The sequence below is a fragment of the Falco biarmicus genome, chromosome 7 (genome assembly GCF_023638135.1).
Source record: "Falco biarmicus isolate bFalBia1 chromosome 7, bFalBia1.pri, whole genome shotgun sequence".
Taxonomy (NCBI): domain Eukaryota; kingdom Metazoa; phylum Chordata; class Aves; order Falconiformes; family Falconidae; genus Falco; species Falco biarmicus.
The window spans coordinates 52,650,043-52,671,517 of NC_079294.1; the positions used below are offsets into that span (position 1 = coordinate 52,650,043).

Consider the following 21,475-nt stretch of genomic DNA (forward strand, 5'->3'; position numbering starts at 1 on the left):
CCTAATGAAATTAATATAGCATTTATAACCTTTTTAGAGAGGCTTTTCACCAATCACAGCATAAAATGAACTCCCAGGAGACCCTGATGCTCTTTTTTTCCCCCAAGCTTTTATACTTCTGCCTGCTTCCTTTCATGATATATGAAATGGAAATTGTGAAATAAAATGTAATTTTTTATACCCTTCCATGGATTCATAATTTTATTATTAATTGTGAACCTCAATTTTAGATCACTGTTTCATTTTTTAATTTGGTAGGCTGCATTTTTCTATGAGGTAGCAGCAACTAGCAGTATGGAATTTTCTTTTGAAAGAATTTGTTTTCCATTTTCTACCAAAATGCTTTTGTGATTGCAATGCAAAACTTCAGCTTGAGACCTGCAGTTATAAGGTTGAATTGGGTAAATGTTATCTGGTTTTGGGGAGTTTGACTACTTTTAACGTTGTTGTTTTGTAAACGGTGAATAAAATGTACTTAAACTTTTGTAACTAGGTAGTACTTTTCATAAGGCAGGCCACAGCATGCTGAGGAGAACTAACAGGAAACTGAGTATTAAGCTCTCAAAGGTGAGCTAGAACTAAAACCAGTATGTAGTGTAGCTACATACTGGGGTTTATTTAAGAATCAACAAGATTTAAGCTTTTATCACACTTGATTCATTTTGCATACTTGCTCACCTGCTCTGCTGCCAGCACTATATTCACTAGGTCTTGACTTCCCTTCCCAGCTGGGAGATCACTGCTGGTTCAGGAGGTTGGGTGCAAAGTTGTGCTGGTTTGTGCTGTGCATCTCCTTGTAGCTGCCAGTCTTGGACGTCACTGGCCAGGGTCCCAGGGCATCATCCCCTGGTGTTTGTCTCCATGCATCTCTGATCTCTAGGGTTTTCCCTCGCTTCCCCAGTCTTTGCTGCCTTCTTTCCTGGCCCCCTTTTCTTTCTGAGACTACCACTTCTTTCTGGGAGCCCTTATTTTTGGCACCTAAACTTGTATTGTCCCCCAGTCGAAATAGTATGCAAAACCACAATGTGTGAGCAGCCTTTTAATTGCATGTTCTGGCTCTGTGTTAATGGGAGGATTCAGAATGTGACCCTTCTGTTAGTCCAGGTGTTACCAAAGTTTACAAGCAGCCTGTACAGATTACAGTGAGCATGTACCAGTCATTTGCTTGAGAGTTCAGAATTCAGCTTCAGATAGTCACCCAGAGATGCACCTATATGCCCAATTATCTGCTGCCTGTTAACGTTTGCAATTGAAGCTATTTGTTTCACTATGACAGCAACTAACGTACCTAGGCCAAAAACTATATTTGGTGCCATTAGGAAAACCTACATTCACCTTGTCATAGTCTTTGATCTTGACTAACATGAATATCTAGCTTTTGCATCTTTATTACAGGAACTGAATTTCTAAGATTACTTGGTAGGGAAGGAATCCAAACAGGGACTGGTGTTAAAACAGAGGGACAGCATGTGACTGTCAGTTTAGATCTCACATGACAATTTCAGGGTTTACTCTATTTGAGTCTTAAATAATGTAAGAACTTGACATGCTGCAGTACTTCACGTGACGAATTTCAAGTAGCTTTACAGTCCTTCAGGCATGCAAAAGGCTCCCCTATTGACTATATGTGTAGAAACATACAGGTAAAATTTTAAAAAAGGAAGATGGCCTGATAGTAGCAAGAAGGTTGTGAATTTTGATTATTTCTTTTCAGCTTCTCATCTAACTTTGTTGATGGCCTTTTCTTTGGTGCTTCCTACATGGTTAATGTGAGCATGTCCCTTTGATGGACTAGGGAAGGGTCAGGTTTCCCCTCACTTTTCAGAGTCAGCACTCTTAGCTGGCTGTTATGTCATGCCTGGAGGTAATTTACCTCAGAAACAGAAAGTATTTTGGGGGGTTCAAGTTCCAAAAGCATTGTTTGTGCATCTCACTGTTAGCGTTCCAAAAGTTTCCATGATTAAAACACTTGTATATTTGAAGTAAATATTAACGGACTTTCTTGGATTGCATTGTAGAAGCAACACAGGACTTTTCTCTGGTTATTATTTCTGCATTTCAGCTTATGTAGAGAAGACATTTGGAATATGAAGAACAGCTTCAGACATGAACAAACTTCTTCATTTTATCATGTCATAAGCCATTCAAGGAGCAGATACTAATCTCTTGCTCTTTCCTTGCATTGTTTCTGCAGCTTTTCATTCTGCTGTTTTATTTGAATCAGTCATTTATCTGCACATCCAGTGTTCCCGAGAGAAAATAATATGCAGTCTGATTGTTTCTTCTCTTAGTTTAGCATCCTTTCTGCTGCTGAGTATCAAATTTTATTGAGAACATTTCAGGCAGCTCCAAGAACTGTGCTGCTGACTGAAACCGAAGGAATAGTCGCAAAACGTGTGCTTACCACAGAGCTGATTAAAAGCACCTCATCTGTTCGATTTGGAAGGAGAATTCACAAAGTACTTCTCAGGCAGTATGCTCTACTTCCATGGCAGAACCAAAAGAGATGTCCTAATATTTTTTTATTTTTAATTTAATCAATTAGAGAAAAGGGGTCAGGAACCCTTGGAGAAGTGAAATATCACCCTTTATACAAAGATAAAACACACATTCTAGATGATAAGCCTGCTCTGTATTTGTGACAGAGAAGGATGTTTGCCACACAGGAGTTTGTACACTGTTAGGATAGAATAAATATATATACATATTTGCGTATTTATATGCACATGTAAATGCCTCTGTGTGTGCATGTACATCTAGAACAGGATGGCCTGATGTTACTGGTGTTTAGCATAAGCTTTTTCCACAGGCCCTTCCTTTCTCTTTCAACTGTCTCTCCTAAGCTCGCAGCAGGGAGTGCAGTGGGTATATAGCGTATAGTGAAGTTCTGGCCCTGCTGACTTCCCAAGGGAGAAGATTTTGGAGGCAATGAGATTTTTAGGGAGTGAACGATGTAGGGCTTTTTTAATGCTCTTCACTGTGGGTTTTCTTTGAATTTGTTTGGGTTTGTTCTAATCTTGCACCATTGGTGTTTCATTTTTGGGTGGTGGGGTTCTTTTGTCATTGTTTGGGTTTTCTTCCCCACAAAAGCATAATATACTTATATAGAACTACTGCAATGTATTGGTATGAGTTCCAGTTTCTCCCCAGAATCTCAAGCCATTTTTCATGTGAGATGCTCTCAGTGTGGATTACCAGCCAGCCAAGCAACATGTGGGCTATTCATTGTTTCAAATAAACAGTCTCATTACTGTTAGCAAAATGTGGGTTTAGCAGCTATTGTACATAGTTGATCTTGGTTGTGGTAAAGCATCTAAATGTTGTGGTACCAATGATTTTTTGCTTAGGATTCATGTACAATCTTAGAAGTAAAGAAATAGTCAGCATCTGTTGCAAGTTACAGCTGTACCAAAATGTTTTATTGATTTGCTGTTCAATCACAGGAAATCTGAAAGTTGTGGGATGGAGTAGTAGCTTGTGTAGATGACTACTTCAGGTAAAATGAGAGGGTATATTTCTGGTAGCTACTTACTAAATGGTGAGTTGAATGCTTTCTAGATGTTTTGTATAATTTAGTGTAGCAAACAAAATGCTTGATGAAAATCAAGCCCCATAATTTTACATTTTTAATAAAAGCTTCTTTCTGTCATCCTGGAAAGGCAAAGAAACTAACCTACATCTTGCTATATCCATTGTAAAACTACTTGGTTTTTCATAAGGTGATGAGGAAGGGCCTTTGCCTAATACAAGCAGAGTGCAGTCAAGTGCCTTTTTTTTTTTTTCTTTTTTTTTTTTTTTTTTTTTTTCGCCCTTGAGGTTTATTTCCTGGTGGGGAGAAGAAATTTCTTGATAAGCAGGAAAGCTGCTGAAGTTACAGAACCTTCTTACAAAGGTGAATTTGGCATTCTTTCGAATAGGGAAATATGCTGTTTAATATAAAGATCATTAGCAGCAAGATTGGCAATTGACCAAAAAAACCCCACATCATTATTTTATTCATATATATCACCTGGGATGAAAGTAACCTCACAGTTGCAAGACGTGATTGAACTGTCACAGATAGTCTCTGTTTCCACAGGACAGTGAATGTCATACCCAAGACAGCATGACATTTCTTGTAGCAAACCTGGCACTGGAAGGGAATGAAGTTCCTGCTGAGTGGCTATGTGGTTATTGGCTTATTGTCTAAGATCTCTTATTATTAAAGTGTTTCATGCCTCATAAAGAATATTTGTAAAATGATATTATGTTAATTACTATCTTGAGTGATACGTCAGGTGCTGAAGTGCAGACATGGAATACTAACAGCACATCTCTCCTCAGCTTGAGCTAAAGAGTCAGGTGCTGTAGCCAGGGTCTGTAATGCTTCACGTGTTCCAAAAGCAGGTAAAACACACAGTGAGCCAGTGGATTGTGTTTTGATGTGTGTAGCAGAGCTGGGATAGAAATGAAGTCCCCAGTACATTTCTTGCCTAATCATGGGCGTCATCTTTCTAATATGTCTCTGAGGCTGTTTATTTCTTGTTCAGGAAAGGCTAGAAAATCTTTCTATTTTGTGGTTCTATTAAAAATTTCTCAACAGACTGAAGAGAGCAGCGTAAAAAAAAAAAAAAAGCTTATTTAAAATCAAATGCTTTTAAATAGTTTTCAGCCCTTTGGAACTGGATGTTTTGTTAATGCCCACATCCTGTTAATCTGTCTTTGCATCTTCTAGGAGCTGAGTTGTACGACTTCCAATCATTCTCAACTGTAGTTTACTGAATATTTGGAGGATTAACACTCAGATTCTGCATTATACCTTATTCTTCCCTTGATAGATCACTTAACTGGGGAATAAGGGAGTGTATAAGGGATAATTGCCCAACTTACAAGAACTGAACAGCTGCTTAATACACGTTTAATCGGTTGTATTACGGCCCAATGTAAATGAAGACTCTAACTTGATTAGGCTGAATAAGCATGCCCTGTTATTTCTGGAAGAAGGTTTTTGCTATTGAGAATACTATGAGCAAGGAGCCCCCTGTGTCTGAGGCAAAATTTCTAACTTTGGGGAAAATTGATGTGTGGAGTCCAGAAAATTATTGTATATTAAACTTATGCCCTTAAACTTAGGATATGAGTCCTATATGTAAACACTTGGTGATTTCTTTTTTCACACAACTGAGTAAGTATGCTGCCTCTTAAATTAACTGGAAGATACAGATGGTTGACCCCTTAGGCAGGCCATTTTAATTTTAGACACCTAAATTTAGAGTTTGGACTCTCATTTAGAGCATTGGGTTTGAAAGATTTGGACTGGAACCCAAGAGCTTCACCCTGTCCCTGCTTATATTACTGTCATTTCTCTGAGCCTCTCCCTTCCACTGAAATTAATAGCACTTCTCTCTGTCTTGAGATGTTCTCGAATTCCTTTATTAATTTTTCACTCACTCTTCTTCAGAAAGTATGTATGTTGCAGTTCCTGTTATTAAAAGCAAAATCTGAATCAGATGTGGAATGCAGAGAGTTTCCTCCCTTACAACCAGACATTTACAAGTGGCTGCTGCAGGTGAAGCTTACTGTGGGTGTCCCAAAAATGTCAGTTATAAACCAAATTAATAGATAAAGCTCGTGGGGGAAATGGGAAAGGGAAAACATGAATGGCACATTTTGAGTATAACTGAAAATCCACTGGAATCCTTCCTTTTAGTTCAGGCAAACTAAAACAATCTATTTCCTTTGGTTATTTTAATTTTAAAAGTTACTCTCCCAAGTGAAATGTTCTTTTTTGGAACTTGTTTATGAAATCTAAGTAATGACTTAGCAGATTTATTGTGAGATGACTGTTGTCCAGTCTTGGAAGGAAATTGGTCAAAGTGTTGCAACTGGGTCTGAGGGGCACTGCATAAAAGCCTTTAAAGTCTTAAAAAAATCAACCAAGCTGTAAAATTGAACTGATAAATCTCTTTAGATGGGGCAGTTTATTAGCTGTACATCAAGCTGGATGTTACTGAAGGGAATTTGAGGTAAAAGCTTGAGTGATGTCCGATACAAGTAGAGATGGGAAGATTGTTGTATCAAAAAGAACAACATGGTTAATAAAAATTAAAAATATAATATTACATATGTTATTGCAGACGTTCTCCATAATTTTGAAATTATGCAGAGAAAGGTTGCTCCTTAGGTTTGTTTTGGAGTTAACTTGTGTGTTCCCATCATTACCTGGATTGTAAAGAAAGAGTTATAGCATGTAGTGAATGTTTTAGGTTTCATAATTAAGAAAACCTCATCAAAGAAGAGGGAGTTACTACATTTATCCAGAGGACAGACTGACAGACAGAGATCCTTGTGTTTTGGAAGGGAAAATAGTCTTTGATATACTCAATTTTACCTGATAGTTCAACACAACTGCATATTCAACCTGTTACTGCAATTCAGCATTGCAAATCAGATCGAGCACATTCTGTGGTGGAAGGTATTAAAATCAGATCAATGCAGCTTTATATGAAACGAGTAGTCTTCAACTATATAGACAAATACACACTACAGTCTACCAGCCAGATTTCTGGGTTGGGGTATGCTGCAGTCACATACTGGAATTCCAAAATACATTAGGGATACTAATCTATGATATTGTTCCTAGTATACCACAAAAATAGTGATTGAAGTGGCACTGTATTCCTTTAATCACTATCCTTTATTCTCTGCAGCTCAGTGGAATTAAGTTTTGGGCCAGACAGTGACAGCTAGAAACCATTTATATGAGCTTTGCGGAAAGCAGCTATCATGAAGGGCTCTTTTATTTTTACGTGTAATTTGTGAAGAGGGTAGTGTTATTTTCCAGTGCTGTGAAGAAAGGAATACACATTTTATAAACCATTTCTGTTTCAATGCTATCCATGAGAAAATGTCAGCAAAACCTGTCATTCCCCATCTCCCCAAGGCCATAGACAAGCTCAGGAGTCCCAGTTGTCTTAGAAATTTCTGTTACTAATACAGCCTTTTTTTTTTTTTTTATTGTACATATCAAAAGCTGTACAACTGTCCATAGTCATTAAGGCATGAAATACAGAGACAGAAGCATGTGATGTTTCATGAGCCTTCTCTTGGGCAAGGCCCCCAAAATGAAGCAGCAGTCTTATATCAGGAAAAAGCGTAAGTGAAGAAATCACTACAGGCCTGTGGGCATATTCTGATGAACGCAATCACTATGTGTTTCCTGAATCCATAAAGATCCAAGACGGTCAAGAACATGCTTGCAGTTCACGAGGAATGAAAGCTTTTTTTTTTTTTCCTAATCACTGGTATAATTTTAATTTCTTCCAGTGTATGAGAAGGAGTAGAGTTGTTAGAAGTTCTAGCTTGCTGTCTCTCATGCTGTTTTTATTTTATCATAGTTCTGATATGTATTTTCTTTTTGGCAAAAATATTTCACTTGTCTACATATTAGAAAGTCCAAAGGAGTTTGACTTACATGATTGGATATAACTTTATCTGAGGAATATGTTCTTCTGTCTAATCAGAAATACCATGAATGGCTACAGCTGTTAGATGGCAGATGGAATAGCCAATTTGGGTGGTAGTCCAGATAAAGGAATAAACAGATTCTATAGAAAGTTGTTTAGGACAAGGTTAACAAAATTTTATGGTGTATATTTCTTATAAACTTTTATATTTTGGGTGGATACATTAAGACTAGGTTTGAATAGTTTTTTTTCAATGGACCAAATTCTACAATCTGAAGGAATTTCATGTAAGGTTTTTTAATTGTTTGGTGTATTTTTACTTTAGGAAGAGCTGTTGAGTTTGGTGAGATATCTTTCTGAAAAAGTCTGCTTTGATATAGGAGGTTCCATGTAGTGGAGAATGAAATCTGATAGTTAAGGCTCAGAGTTACAAATGCTGTGGACTAAAGTGGTAATTGAGTTCAACAGATATGTAAGTAAAAAATCTCTCAAAGCAACACAAAATGCAAACCCAACTATGCTATTTTGTACTGCAGCTTTCTGAAAGGATGCCATACAAAAATAGTAGTAAAATGGATTCGTAACAGTGGGAAAAAGATACTTCAAATCTCTAAGTGTAAATGTATGATCAAATACTTTACTATCTCTCTTCTACAGGTTTCTAAACCTTTTGTAGGTTTTGAAAAGAAATTCTTGCTTGGTATGTCATTCAGGTAATTTAAAATTAATTTCATTATTCAAACAAGAATGAATGTGACAGTTTAGGCTGGGAGTTTGAGACTAGAAGTCCAATAAATTCTCCCCACTCTTTATACAGAAATCTTATGTAATTGGGTAGGTAGAGATGGTGTACAAATTTGATATTAAATGATAATAGACTTATTTTGCTAAAAAGATTGCTCATATGTCAGAAGTTATTATTTTATTTTTTTCCTGGTACACATACACATTTTGCCTACAGTGTTTGGGGGTGGTTTTGCTGTGGGTGTCTGAGAATGTGTTTTTGATTGAGCTAAGCTGTTTTTTTCAGGTTCTGAAGCAAATAACTATTGGTGCAGTACTCTAGAAATTGCTGTTCCTGAAGAGAGGGCAGAGATCCTGCTCCCACAGAAAGCTCCTGCTCTCTGACAATAGGGTTTGCTTTTGCTCCAGAGCTGCTGTTGGAAAAAAAACACATACCGCTTTCCATTGCTGGATCTGTGCTTGTGATTGCCTCCCTCCAAAAGCTGAGCTATAGCTGTGGTCAGTGAAAGATGTACTTCATACAAACCCCAAAATACTGAGCTTTGGAGACTTTAAAATGTGATCTTTCAGCAGGAAAAGGAACATAGCAACTTAGTACCTAATGAAATATTTGTATTACTGCAGTAGCTATTAATTTATTTCATTAAATTGATTTAGTAGCTGTGTGTTTTGGGAATTTTTTTCCTATTAGTTTCTCTTTCCAGGAATTGGATGGAGAATTTTCTATAAATGGTAATGCTTTCTTGTAACTTTCATGTAATCTGACATTTTCTTCTCCACTTCTCAGGGTTTTTTGATTTCTGTATCTTAGAAGGATTATCTGTCTTCTCCATTTGATTGATTGAACAAAGGCCAAGAGGCTTTTGGGACTGTATGTTGGTAACTTGGTTTGCCAGCTTATCTTCCAGTAATATTTACACCTCTGGCAATATAGTTGACTAATTCTGTATGAATTACTGGCTCACCAAGGCAGTAACTTCGTTTGTTTCTCTAGCTACTGTAGTATTAGTTTTAGGTGCTCTCTCATCTTCCAGCTTGAAACGTACTTTGGCAGCTAATATCTCTCTACATGAAAAAGCACAAAAAATTAGAACATGGCAAAGAACATTGCCGTAGCATGGTGTTATTTTGTGGAATATCAAAGTCCAGACAGCTTTTGACATATTTGCTTCCTGAAATTCAGGGAAAAAAGGCTTCTACTGAGGGGTTAAATAGCTAATGCTGTAGATTTCCAAGGTTTTGAACACAGGATCAAATTAGGTATTTGAGTAGCTAGAAGAGTCCCTGTTAATTCCATTCCCACCATCCTGTGTCTACATGTACATAGCCTTCTCAGTGTACGATCCACTTGTTCTGTACTGGGGAGAGGGACCTTGTTATTTATGCAAGTTTTATCAGAGCTGGTTTTCCTTGTGATCATGAACATATTTATATTTGCCGAGTATTTCTCACATGGTCCAATTACCATTTAAAGGAAAAGAATTTAAATAATCCCTTCCATGAGCTGTGATCATTAAACTTAATTTGGAATACTGAAACATAAGTTTCCCTCCAGGCTTAGTAACAGTTGACTTCGCAGCTTTCCTAGACAGCCTGGTCCACTGTTAGAGAAACACTAATTCTGTCACATACAGTAGGATACACTAAATATTTTAGTGTTATTAAGATACTGAAAAAATCCTGTCTGCTCAGTCTACTAAAAGGTTGCCTACTTCCAAAGAACCTCATCACTTCTAGAGTGTCTGTGGTATCCCTTAGAGTAGCAGTTATTTGCCTCATCAAAATCATTCCGTAAGGAAGACGATCTCTGCAAAAGAGGTATAAGCTGCTGTGCCTTTCGTTTTGTTGGTACCCAGAACGTTACGGTTTTCTTTTCTCTCTAACCTGTATCTGTTCTTGTCCTTTTTCGTTTTGTTTGCTAGCATTCTTGAGCTTCTCATTCTTTTCAGCCAGAAAGTTCTTGAAAAAATTAGTGGGATAAAACAAAGTGTTTCTAGCTGAAGCTGCGACAATTGCTTTTGGTAGTTACTCCTTCTTCCCCCACCCCTGCAAGGGCGATACTGTGAAGTATAGCTGATAGCTGCAGCCTAGTGTTGCAGCCTAGTGTTTTGGACTGAAGTCAGGCTGGCTGTAATAGGGACTCCCCCTCAGGTGTATATACAGTGTCAGTGACTTTGGTGATTGAAATTCTTATTTGGTCTTGTTATTTGTTAATAATTGGAAGTTGAGCAACTTGCAGACCCATGGTATCTTACTTATGCCTTCTGGGTACCAAAGCCTTTCTTTGCAAGATGAGTGTTACAACAGTGGCACAGTTGTCCAAAGACCTTTGCTCTGACATTGAAGTATCTCCTGATGGGCTCTCTAATTCTTCAGAGAAGTGGCCAGGAGATACAAGGTTCTGTAGAGGCTATCAGTGATTCTCCTCTTCTATGAAGAAAATGGTAGACAAAATATCTAGGTTGATTTTGTGAGATGGGAGGATGCGTGTTTGCTAGGATGCAGCTATGACAACTAGAGAATAGCAGGGTTTTATTGTTGCCATTTTGACTTCAGAGAGAGAAAACCATACTAGGATAGATTTCATTGTTTGCTGGATGCCACACCGATAAATCTATTAATCCTTTTTGGATTTAAAACACATTAACCCCATTATTGGATTACCTGCTATTATCAATAGTTCCTATATATGTGTCGTTCTAAATAAGACAAACTTTCTAGGGGCTTGGTAGAATCCTTTTTGAGACTTAAGTGTCAAGATAGGGATTTTTCATGCAGTTTTGTTGGCTATTACTCCAGTAACACAATGAAAACTAGTTTATATGGGTTTAGAACATATTGATAATGAAAATTCATCTTAAGTTTCTGCAGTTGACTGAAAAAGGCATTCAGTGTTATCTACACAACAGAGTAAAAACTGTTCTGTTCTGTGTTATATAGATGAAAGGTTGCAGTTTATGTATTTTTACAATAAGCAAACAGTATTTTTTTTTTAAGTATTTGGAAAAAAGCAAAATCCATATTTCACAAGCTACATTAGAAGAAGGCTATGGCTGGAAATCCAAGGACTGAGAAGTTAGGAAGTGATAAAAGAAAATTGATCTGTAAGTTCATAGCTCAGTGGCTTGTGTGTACTTATTAAAACGCAGCCTTTTGTAATAGTCACTTATTAGGTCCCAATTTCAAGGCTATACCTTGAGCATTTCTGATGTCTCTGAAAAGAGTGCCCCCAAAGATTTTTCTATTTCTTCCAGTGTTTTTGAAGATTAATTGACTTTCTGTTTATCGGTGCCTGTTCCTTTTCAGTAGGTGTGTGTGTTTCTGTTTTGCAGATACTATTTGAAAAGTTTGCCTGTACTGGCTTAAATAGGTAGCCCCTTCACAAAAAATGTGAGATTTGTTTTGGGAAGGTGTGTGTGAGGTTCAAGGTCTGTGAAGGCTTACACCCCACCCTTCCGAAGAGGCAATATTCTGCAGTTTGGACAGGTCTGTATTTATAACTGAAATGTTTTCCCATCAGCCCCAGGCTGCCCTTTATGAATAAAAAGGAATTGTGCCTTCTTATGAGATGTGCTAACTACTTCCTGACAAAGAAAATGTCTTAAAATAAAAATCTGTTACCATGCCTGACAGTCCTACAGGTTGAAACAGGCAAGGTGAGCATTTAACTCCTTTTATAATGGTGTCCTGAACTGACGGTGTGCAAACTGCCACTGAACAGAAGGCAAAAGAAGTGGCAGTGACTGTCAGATGGGACTACTAGGGCCCTTGTTTGAATGCCCAAATGTTCTGTGTTGCCATGCAGAATCCTGCTGGGTGCTTGCAGAACCAAGGTATGACTCTTAACAGGCCGGAAAAGTGTTTTAAAAACACAAGTGTAAATCTTTTATTATTTATATTTTTGAGAGCAAGTTTCCAGTGCTGTAGGAGCGGTGATCTGCATATATGTGAAATAAGAGCTGAAACAATTAATTTCTATAATGCACTCTTACAATACAAGCTTTCCAAAACTCAAAATAAACTATTAACATTATGAAAAAAAAAAAAGATAAGAGGAGATTTGATTATTGTCTAAAATAATCAGTATAGAGAAAAGAATTCTGATAGTAGGAGTATATTTTTAAGTCTAGCACAGGGATGGTGTAATGAGATCCATGACTTGGAAACTGGAGGTACATGGAGCAGACTGGAAGCAAGTTCCCCATATTTTCAGTGGCAGGTCTAATCAACCATCTGGAATCTGTTGGGTTTTCCATCAGCTGAAGTCTTTAAATCAGTGCTGATTGTCTTCCTAAAATTAATTATATAGCTCAAATGAAAGTCATGGGCTTGATACAGAGATGACAGAATTAATTTCTTTGGCTTGTCTTATAAAGGAGCTAGATGGTCAGAGTCCCTGAAGTACACTACTGTCTTCTGAATTACTTCTGTGAATTACTTTAAATATTATTCTGAAATTTATATGAGGATAAAATAGCAATGTTTATAATGATGATATAGTCAGAAATAATTGGTTGAAACACAGGCTTTAAAAATCCCATGTTTAATTTCCCCCCTTCATTTGTTACAAAACTATGATGAATCTTTTATGAATAATTATCCTAAAATTCGGAATTTTCTGAAGGAATTTAAATAGAATGGAAAATTAGATTTTTGCTTATCCAAAAATCAACACAAACTATCCAGTTGTTGTGAGAAAAATGCAGCAAAAGGGGAAGAAGAAAAAAAACCCAAACCCAAACACCAGTAAACACCTTTCTGTTACAGGTTTTTAACAGTCCAAGGAGCTGAAGAAACAGAAAATATTTCATTTTATTTTTTATATGAGTTCAGCTGTAACTTTAATTATTCTGGTTCATTTTCAGTGAAATTTCAAAATAATAGTTCATTTTCGGTTCAGGTTAAACACAGAATGATTTGACCAGAAACTTCCAGAATGGAGTCGATGTAGCTGCCTATTTGTGATTTTTGACATTACAGATCTTGACAACTGAAAAAACAGTTTTGCTCTTTTATAGAAACTCAGTATTCCTTGGTCATTGCATTTAATGAAAAAGTAAGACAAACGCTTTCTCGGTATTCACATCATTCTGTGTGACTAATTGGATGAATAAAGAAATTTGTGGATTTTTTTTTCAGAGGAAGTCTTTTATTGTATGAATTTGTACGTGTTGTAAATGATACAGTGCTTTCAAGGCAGTTCAGCTGAAGAAAACCTGATGACCTCTGTAAGCCTATTAAAGGACATATTACACAGGCTTTTGTTGTGTTCATCTCTGGTAATTGTTGACCCCCCTCCTGTTTTCTTTCATTTTTGCATAGCATGGTGTAAATACGTTTCATCACTTCTGTATTTCACTTTCCGTTTTCAATGTGGGCCATTGTGGCTGTAATTGAAGAAGACCAAAGAAAGAAGAAAAAGCTATTCCCCTCCCATGCATTAAAAAAATAATATTATAAAAGTATAAGGGAATATACTAATACATATTTGCTTTATATATGCATGCTTTTGCTTTTCCTAAGAGCTCATGGTTCTAGGATAAATGTGAGCGACTATTCCTAAATTCTTCACATAAATCTGGATACAATGGAAAAATATGCAAGTACCTTGTCATGCAGCTGATCTATGTCCATTACGTATTTTGTACCTTGCTGCCATCTGCCCGCTGGCACACTGCATAGATATAATAATTGGGGAGAATTCCAGTAAACTATGAACAGCGTACAGTATATGACGGTGGTCTTCTGATCCACAGAACAGCATCAAGTGCTCCTAGACTTGCTAAAGATCTTTTGACCCTTTTTTCATTTGATAATACATGTTTAGTTCTTTAAATCTGTTCCCATAACTAAACATTGTTTAAACTGATTTTAAGGAACATAGAGATTCTGGAGAATCTAGAGATAAAATTTGATAAATTAATATAAAAATGTAGAGAATGTATTAAGCTATATATAAAGTATCTTTATTATGCTAATTAATCTGGTTTTAAAAAGTAGTTCAAGGGTTCATCTGAGATCATTGCTGAAAACCTTACTCCAACAGGATTTTCCGCAGGAAATCTTGTGTGCTCACAAGCAGCCAGCTCAACTTCGTATTATCTGACTGAGGAACTTCAATATCCATTTAGATAAAAACTCCATCCTTTTTTGTTATGTTTTCATGTGGCACGCTAAGCCAACAGAAGGAAGGAAATGCAGGGTTCAGGGAAATTCCATTCTATTTTTTTTTTTGTTTCTATTCTTTTCTACTTAGTTTTTCAAGCTGACTTGTCTTCCTTGTAGCAGCTTATAAATGTGTTTAATAGCGGCTTTAGTTTAACCACCGTGTGATTGATCAGCCATTTTCAGTACCCTGCTCTACATGACCCACCCAAGTCAGGTAGCACTGCAGTATTTTTGGATATGAGTGCTTACAGCCCTCCACTGGGACTGACGAGTGCCTGCAAGGTCAAGAGAAGCATTGCTCAGGTAGATCGCGTTTGCAAGCTGTTCTCTTTGGCTCTGATTGTCTGTGCATTTGGAATAGTCCATGGGGAACAGGATTACCAGTGGAGTAAATCCTGGCTTTCTCTGAGTACAAATATCTGTGTTATTAATATTTGCTATCTGTATTCATTCAGGGGAAAATGTCTTCATTATGCTGCCAGACAGTTCTCTGCTATTTCATGTTTGGGAATAATTTTAAAACCTTGTTAGGAAAGCAAATGGAGATGCTAAATGTATGTGGAAAGATGAAGGTGCACGTGCTCGGGTGGATGGTAGTAGCCTTACTTAGAGAGCTTCTCTGGTGGAAGTCTGTAAGAATTCATACAAAAATTCAGCACAAATCTTGTTTCAGGTTAGATTTTTCAAAGTTTCTTTCAGGTTAGCTGGAGGTATTCGTATATTCTAGGGAAGAACTGATTACTGTTTAGTTAACTTTCTCGCCAGACACCTCCTCAATGTTTGTTCATAAGATAGAACCCTTATTCTGTTCAGGTTACAACAGTAGGAGTTGGTGGTTTGGTGTCTTTGCTTGTCTGATATGATTCGTAATTATTTTGCCCCTATGAACAGGTCATAGAATTGGAATTATGTTTTCTTTTTCGGGTGTCTGATGGAACACACAGTTGTGGATGGAGAGCTTTCTTTTTGCTGTGACATTGACAGTATTTGTAAAGTCTGTGGTACACAGATGTACACAAAACCCTAAAGCTAATCTGTACAAGAAATTCCTCATGAAAGATGGTAGATATATTTCCAATCTCCGCCCCCCCCCCCCCCCGCCCCCCCCCATCATTCATCAGCAAGAAGTGTCTTCCTGTGACTAAGAAATGTTCTTAAAAGGGTGATGGAGGTAATCTGAACAGGCAGCTTACTCTTTTTGGGAATATATTAATTAATATCTGCTTCAGCAATAAGAAAACATTTGTCTAGAGTGAGACTTTCCAAAGGATCAGGAGAACATTGACTGCATTGCATCATTTATTTTTGAGGATGAAGCTATGCAGAAAAAGCAGTGTTTATTTTCTGCTCGTTGGTAAACACACATAAAGGCTTTAAAGTTTTACATAAATTAAACCCCAATAAAAGCAGCATTATAACGTATCAAATTTTGTCTTCTGTGCTCTGAACACTTCAAAGTTCCTACAGAGACAATTCTTCCCTCCTGAAGCCAATGTCAGAATGACCAATTCAAATAAGATTCGGCTTCTACCTAAAAAGGGCTTTCTGTCCCATTGCAGTGATTCATTCTCCCGGATGCTGTGGGTATGTGTGTCTGGCAGTTGTGTGAGGTTGGTTCTTGTCTGGGTGCTTTGTGAGGCCTTTGGATGCTTGCCTGGGAATTCCTGTAGTGGCTCTAATCAGGCCATGGGACATTCAGTTAGAGTCATAGTTCCTCTGGAGCTAAAGATGCACAGAAATCCTACATGTTTTGATAGCACGCGTTCAGGTCAGATGTACCATGTGTGTGCAATAGGAGCGATTTGCACATGGCTGATAAATCCAGCTTGCATGAGACAGAGAGCTTTGCGTCCCATCTGACCTAAATACTGGCTTTGTTTTTGTATCAAGGAAATCCTAAATGGCAATGTAAGACATAGTTAAAGCTTTCTTCTCGTATTCAATTTCCAATGCAGCAGCTTCTAGAGAACCTAACCAGAAATAATGGGGCTGGCAAAGGGACCATATTGGAGGAGGCAGCATGTGGGCCAAGTCAGTCTTCTGCTTGCTGCCGGCTGGAATAGGACAGCAAGTGTTAAGGAGACGATCAGGTAGCTGTGCAGATGTGCAAGGCAGCGATGAAGCTGGATCTGCTTGCAGAGCCCTGTGATTATCAGTGGCCATCCATACATCCAGCCCTGGACCAGTGTCTCCAGAAACACTTCTTCCTTTTAGACTAAGGTTCTGTTTGAGTTGTGGCTTTTTAGCCTTTGAATTCTCATTTGGCTGAGGTTAAACGTTGTCCTCATTTGCTTTCTTGAGTTTGTGTAATGATTTGTGTCCTTTTTTAACTGCTTTGTAAACACAGGTGTGTTCATGTTTGTCTGTGTGGGATTTTGAAAGCTTTTTAGGTGTGACAGTGTTCTGTAAAAATAATAGTGACTAGGAACTGATGAGACAGTGGACACACTGAAATACAGGAGATGCTGCCTGAACATCAGGAAATGCTTTTTCACTGTGAGGGTGACCACAAGTGCTGGCCCAGTTGCCCAGAGAGGTTGTGGAGTCTCCATTCTTGGAGACAGTCAAAAGCTGGACAGGGTCCTGGGCAAAAGCTCTGGGTGGCCCAGCTTGAGCAGGGGGGTTGACAGTGTGATCTCCAGAGCTTCCTACCAACCTCAACCATGTTGTTATGCTGATTCTGTGAAATCATTTGATTATGAGCCCTTCCCAAAGCACTACCCTTCTGCCCCCCCAAAAAAAACACTACCCTGTTACATGAGTAATTGCAGAGATGTAATTTCAGAGGTGGAAAAAATAAACATTAATCTGGAAACCTGTTTCATTTGGAAAAACTTCCCCAGGTTCTTGAGAAGCACAGTGCAAACTGTGCAGAATTTAGGATTCCTGTTCCTGTTTTTTATTCTGAAATACTTGGTCTGCACTGAGCAGCACCAGCCATCGGGAAATTTTAACTATCCTTTGTACACAAAGTATATCCCTGCTAGGGTTTTGCTGAAGCTATTTATGGCTTTTGTGAATGCTATCCCAGTTATGTCGTACAGTGTGCCTTGAAGTCTGCTTGAGTGTTAAATTGGTTTATTGTTTTGCCTAGTATATGAAAAGCTTTTCTGTTCAGTGTAAAGTTTGAACTGTAATTCAATCCTTGGGATGCCCCATGTGTAGAGTTACAAAGCGGGAGGGTAGGATGTGGTATCCCTTTCCTGCTATGCTGTTGCCCTGGCATATTATCTGTTTGACACCTTTGATAGATAAACATCTGAAAAGATAGACTGAAGGACAACTACTAGATTTTGTTTTCTCATCTTCTGTGTTAGACATCTCATCCTCTTCTTATGGCGTGTTTTTCAGTTTCAGTTTGTGTGTCAGCAGGAAATACTACAATTAACTTATGTCACAGATGTACCTAGCTGAAGATCCAGGCTCATTTTGCCAGGCACTATTACTGCTTTATTATATAGGAAATTTTGTTAAAACTGCTTTGCAGGCTGTTTTGTACTATTTAGTATCACAATACTGTAACTGTGTAATTCTTTAAACTCTGTTTATGGTCAGTTGCACTGTTTTGACTCCAGCCTGTAGTTTGATTAATTTCCAGTTGCAAGCCCCCTTGTATTTTCTGTCTGCTAAAGCTGGGTCTGTGTTTTCCTTTTCTGCCCAGTGTCCTGCTCAGTAACACAGTTGCTTAGCTGGGGATTTTAAGCAGAGACTCGGTTTATTCTTGACTTGAACAGCTTTATACTTCTACAGGATGACAATCTTTCTATTGAGGATTAGGCTGTGTGCGCTCTGGATGCATTTTCATTTTATTAATAAGTAAAGATGCTTTGCCAGTGTTCTTATGGGAACATCTTTGTCTTTTCTAGGAGGATAATATATTTTTTGGAAGTTTATAAAAGTTACAGAGATTGTTGCATATGTGATTCTCCATTACTCAATGGACAATTTAAAAGGTTAGTCTTCTAACTACCGTCAAAGATTAGTTTTCTTTCAATGAAAAGGTAGAGTAGATGAAACTTTGCTGGGTAAACTTTTGGAATATTTTGTCTTTGAGCAGAATTCAGTCATTTATAGTCAGGGTAGAGATACTTTTATCTATGTTATCAAGCAATAGTGGTTTTATGTCACACTTTATATTCTTTCTAAACAGCTCATAACTCATCACTCTCCAGCTGTCCTGCTTACACCATGCATTTCAGACAGAAAGGATAAACAAAATGAAATCTTTAGCAAACTGAAATGCAAAAAACACTTACATACTCACCTTTAAAGCTAGTACGTGCCATCTTACTCAGTTTCTGATAGACTTCTGCTATTGGACAAGCTGTTATGTTGAAAAGTTGAGCTTACTTAAAGTACATGTTAATAGTATCTTCTCAGTGTTTTTGAATCACTTTGTTCCGTACTTCTACCAGTTTTCAGAGGTCTTGTTTTCTCGAATTTGACCTTTGTACAGCAATTCGTAGCTCATTACTACATCACTACAGCAGGTAACGGTATTTTGAAATGTTGTATTTGGTTATTTGAAGGACTTCATTCTTACTATTTCAGGCACTTCAAAAGTGCTTCTGTAATTGATTGGTTCACTTGATGGTAATTACACACATTTTGAGTGCAGCTGGCAAAGGCGCAAACTGAGTGGGATTGAGTTCAAGCTACCTGGCATGAGTGTGATCTTTCTCCACACTGCCCAAGGGACATGTGACAGGTTCATCTGAACACTGGGAACAGTTGGGGAAGGTGTGACTTTGTTAGAAACTCTCGCCTTTTGTCATCTCTGCCTCTGTCGCCATATGCTTTGTCTTTTTGTTTGTTAAAAAAAAGCCAAACAATTTCTCAAGATCTGCAGGTTAAATGAAGGCATGAAATCAATGGTGCTGGAAGGCTTTTGAAATTAAATGGAACTTAATTACCTTAAAATATATTATAGGGATTATTATAATTTTTGCTAGTTCCATTTTGTTATATATTGCATAATGGCTGTGACATAAAACTAGAAAGAGGTACGTCTCTTCTGTTCTAATTTGACTTTGTTCTGCCATAGAAGGAAGAGAAGAATTGATAAGTTGATAAGTTTAGGGGGAAAAAGACTTGATGGATAATATGGAATGTCTTCCAGAAAATTTATTCCTGGTTTCTGCAACACGTGGTACCTTACACACACAAAACAAACAAAAAATCCAGACAAACAAAGGCAAGCAAGCTAATCAAACAAGAATGTTTTACTACTTGAGATATCTTTTTATTTGTTTATTAATTAAACTTAATGCCTCTTAATTTTTGGTAGAAATTAATAAAGCAAGGGCCATTTGTAATGAACAGGTTTCCTGTCCTCCACCCTAAAAATGTGGAACTTCTTTTCTCTTTTGCTAAAACATCTGGGGCTTGGTAGACTAAGCCTATGGATAAGTTAAATGAAATGTTACATTTCTGTGTTGTCAGATGTCTGTCAACTGGTTGTAAGAAGAATATTAAATAAATCCTTTGGGCTTTTAACTGCATGGCTTACAGTAGGGTTAATGGTTGCTCTATATAAAGTTCTGTATTTTAAATTGACAGTTTATCCCCCCCCCCAAAAAAAAGTGGCATCAGTGATTTTAATTATCTATATTATCTGTAGCTCAAACTACATGTATTTATATCTACAGAAATATATCGATAATATAGTCATATAGATAATATAGATGCAGTATAAATATATACCTATTTGTTAGATATAGATTATATAAAGATATAATACCTATATATATTTCAACAAGTACATAATATTTTCTTTATGTGCATAAAAACACATACTTGTATTTTTTTTTATATTTGTTGTACCTCTTTTCTAATGTATTTGACTTACAGTTATTAAAATGTTTCCTCATTTCTTTGCATGTTACTTGGTAAGCTGCTCAAAAATAATAGCAGATGTGGGGGGATTGTGCTCTTTTTTTTATTAATGGGAAGGACAGCTGGCAAATAATCAGTTTTAGGGTCTGAAGTAGGCAATTCAGCTGGAAAGAATCACATTTTTCTTATTGTCTAGATTTTATACAAAATTATATCAATGGAAAATATCAGACTTCAGCTGAAGAATATATGAGATGGATAATAAAAGAAATGTGATAATTTTATGTACATAACTATCTACTATTACTTTTTTTTTTCCACTCTATGTCAAGGTTACTTTTGCTGTTGTTTAGGTGCTTCATAGTGTTGCTTCTCTTAAACCTTGCAAAAGATCTAATTCAGTGAAGGAGACAAAAAAATATCTAGAAATTGGAGTGTCTAACATACTGCTATTTTATCTTTATTAATTTCTCCTAATAGTTTGAGACATGGAGAAAGAGGTGGTGATTGGTGGGGTGAGGTGGGTTGTTTGGTTAATGGGTTGTTTGGTCTGATGGTGGATTTTAATTTTTTTTTAGATATGTTTTGATACCGACTTCTGTGCAGATACATGTTTGTGTGCTATACAGCAGGGCAGATTCAAGAAATCTTAGTAGGAAAACTTACAAAATAGACGGTCTGTACACTGGTAGTCTTCAGTAACTGATTATTCCATGTGTAAATATATTTTCTGTAATATATTCTGTCAAAATTTGTTTCTAGATAATAAGGCTGTGTAAGAACTCACGTGGTGGTAAAAATGTTTTTCCCCTAGTGGCAGAATATGAAGGTTGCTCACAGGTGCTCTACAGTGCAAATAAGAACTGCAAAATATACTTTTTAGAGGTATTACAGTATGTTCGTGTGGTTTAGATTCAAAGATTTCAGAGCAGAGTGTAGCTGTATCTGGCCTAGGTGCTGTCTCTCAGGTGAGAGAACTGATCAGATGGGCAATTCCAGGGCTGGATTATATGAACAGGAAATGAATCTACTTCTCTTCAGTTGATGTGTTTAAGTTATTTTTAAGATTAGTGTAATTATTTAAATTTTACAGGTGTAGAAACTGACACAGAAAAGTGAAGTTAGTTGCATAAGTTTTTAGGAGCCTTTTGAAACGTATATGGACTCATGCAAACTAGAAAGCTAGGTGTAGCAAGCGTATTAAATCAGCTGCATTGGGTGTCTGTGGGGCTGGAGTACCAGCAAAGCATCTCCCCGTGCCATCAGGCAGATACACAGCTTCA

The 21,475-nt window shown here is 37.2% G+C and overlaps 1 protein-coding gene across 6 annotated transcripts in view; it reads left to right on the forward strand.

Moving 5' to 3' along the window:
- OTUD7A (OTU deubiquitinase 7A) overlaps positions 1-21,475 on the forward strand; it is a 146,914-nt gene that overhangs the window by 13,819 nt on the left and 111,620 nt on the right. The window contains exon 1 of one of the 6 annotated variants that reach the window (XM_056346792.1): positions 14,501-14,660. The exons of the other annotated variants lie outside the window; for them this stretch is intronic. The gene's annotated coding sequence lies outside the window, so the exon portion shown is untranslated. Of the gene's footprint in view, positions 1-14,500; positions 14,661-21,475 lie in introns of those variants that run through there. 6 annotated transcript variants of the gene reach the window in all.